Here is a 2,851-nt window from a genome sequence, read left to right as displayed (position 1 = left end):
GGCACAAATGTTCACCATTGCGAGGCGGAGTGTCGCGTGCAAGATTCAGGTCCTTGCGGCCAAGGTCAAGGTCACACATAGAGGTCAAAGTTCAGATAAAAATATGAAGATGTTTATATGGACCATTTAGTCATCATTTATTGAGGGATTGTAACACAAATGGTCATTATCAAGACTATGGCTGTGATACATATAATTTAGGTCAATATATACAAGGTCAAGGTCACTAAAGATGATGAAATATCCAGATTTTGTAAATAGAATTTAATCAAAGGGAGACAACAAAGTTATTACTTTGTTCATAAATGACTTACACAATTACTCCCCTTGATCCATTTTCACTTTCAATTCTAAAAATAGAATTTAATCAAAGGGCATGAAATAATCCTCTTTCTTGGACTTGAGTATGTTCTAAAGAATGTAACATTTATTTACACATGTTTCATTCATTGGTCAAGATTCTTAACTGTGATAACTATGGTGTTCTGTAGACTTGGTATTTGTTCATAAAGATCATACAGTAATTACCTTTGTGACGATTGTTCTCTTCAGCCTAGATTCTTTAGTGATATTTAGTGGTTTTGTACCTAAATTGTCGGTAAATTAAATTGTAAACAAATATGCTTTCGTGTGTTTAAAAATAGAGTTTGATCTTTTATAAATAAGTAAGAAATACATAAAAACTAAATTAATAGATTTAACAACTTATTTGTAGCAATAATTTGATATAATGGGGCATATTTTTATTATTTCTAAAATGTCAGAACTATTCGTCCTTAAAATCATTCGAACTCAATGCCATTCGTACCAATATTCGAAACATTATCAATATCTTTTGGATGCTTGAGATCCTCAACTTCACCAAACGATTATTAAATACAGCTACGTTATTGGGTATAAATAGAGCTCAAAGCTGCTGACAGTCAGTCTCTGTCCAGCTGCCGAAGTGTCAACACTACAGAAATAATTAATTAATATTTTAGTTTAATTACTTGGGTTCTTGCACTATTTACGAAGTATTTCAATTGCATCAATTTAACATTGCGTTAGGTGTAATTGTTATTACTAAAGTATTGAAAACTCGATATCCAAGTGGTTTTTCTATATATATATTAAGTAGCCTAAAAAGTGTCACCCCAATTTTATATCAAGTTCAAGGACCACTTATTATCTTTCAAGCACATTACTGTTATAACATTAGTTAATTAAACTTGATTCCAAAGTTTAAACAAATTATTGCATAATCATTTGTAACTAATCAACTGGTAAAGTAGCCGCAAGAAAAATTATATATATAACAGCTAGCCCGTGCACGTTACACCTTATCAAATGTAAATACTTTCTCATAGAAATTTAATTATATTTTAATTTTCAAGTAAATATCAGTTCAGCTCATTCAAAGATTAAGAATTGTAATGAAATGTATTTCCCTAGAATAAAATCTTAAATTAGAATTTTTTAGTTATTAAATTACATGTACTTTTTATACGCCCGTTTAAAAAAAGATAAAAATATGAAGATGTGTATAGGGACGATTTAATCATCATTTATTGAGGGATTGTAACACAAATGGTCATTATAATGACTACGGCTGTGACACATGTACTTTAGGTCAATAAATGCAAGGGCAAGGTCACTAAAGATGGTGAAATATCCAGATTTTGTCTGGAGCATATCTCCTACATGTATGGAAGAATTTTTGTAATACTTTATGGAAATGTTCACCACCATGATATGTATTGCTCCATGCATGATCCAGGTCTCCAGGTCAAAGGTCAAGGTCACACTTAGAGCTCATTGAAAAACGCTTGTCCGGAGCAAAACTTCTACATTCATAGGGGGTTTTCAATATAACTTGGCACAAATGTTCACCATTGTGAGGCTGAGTGTCGCATGCAAAATTCAGATCCCTGCGACCAAAGTCAAGGTTACACATAGAGGTCAAAGTTCAGATAAAAATTTGAAGATGGTTATAGGGACCATTTAGTCATCATTTATTGATGGATTGTAGCACAAATGGTAACTATCATGACTACAGGTGTTACACATTTAATTTAGGTTAATATTTGCAAGGTCAAGGTCACTGGAGATGATTAAATATCCAGATGTTGTCCGGAGCATATTTTCTACATGCATGGAGGAATTTTAATGTAACTTTTATAGAATTGTTCACCACCATGAGACGTAATGCCCTGCACATAAACCAAGTCTCTAGGTCAAAGGTGAAGGTCACAGTTAGAGCTCATAGAAAAACACTTGTCTGGAGCAAAACTTCTACATGCATAGAGGGATTTCAATATAATTTGGCACAAATGTTCATCATTGTGAGGCTGAGTGCCGTGCATAAAATTCAGGTCCCTGCGACCAAGGTCAAGGTCACACATTCTGTGCATATCTTCCCTATTGATTTGTTTTAAGGTTCATTTAACAACACAGTGCCAAGAACAAAAACTTGCTTGCTAGATAACACTTATCCATAATGCCCCCATCTCCATCTAAAGCTTTTTCGTAAACGGGCGTATTTTGTGACTATGGCACCCTTGTTTTTACCCAGAATAGTTCTTAAATTATGGAAAATAACCAAAAAAATGCAAATATTTGCTCTTAGCTACTGCATTTACTCATATATAAGACTCGGAGCATGTATAAGTCGGGGGGTCTAATTTTTACATAAGAATTGGCTGTATTCTGCTTATCATGGGATAATGAAATCTTGTACAAGATGGTATTGCACTAGAGTGATAAAAATAAGATGTTGTTAAGGTTCATACTTTCAGAAAACTTTCTCAGGATGGAAGTATTTTGCTTGAATAATTGTAGCAAAAAAAAAATTAAAATGATTGATACATAA

This window comes from Ruditapes philippinarum, unplaced genomic scaffold (assembly GCF_026571515.1).
Source record: "Ruditapes philippinarum isolate M1 unplaced genomic scaffold, ASM2657151v2 ctg3489_1_1_1_1, whole genome shotgun sequence".
Classification (NCBI taxonomy): domain Eukaryota; kingdom Metazoa; phylum Mollusca; class Bivalvia; order Venerida; family Veneridae; genus Ruditapes; species Ruditapes philippinarum.
The sequence above is the reverse complement of the archived record's forward strand: the minus strand, read 5'-3'. Positions refer to the sequence as shown.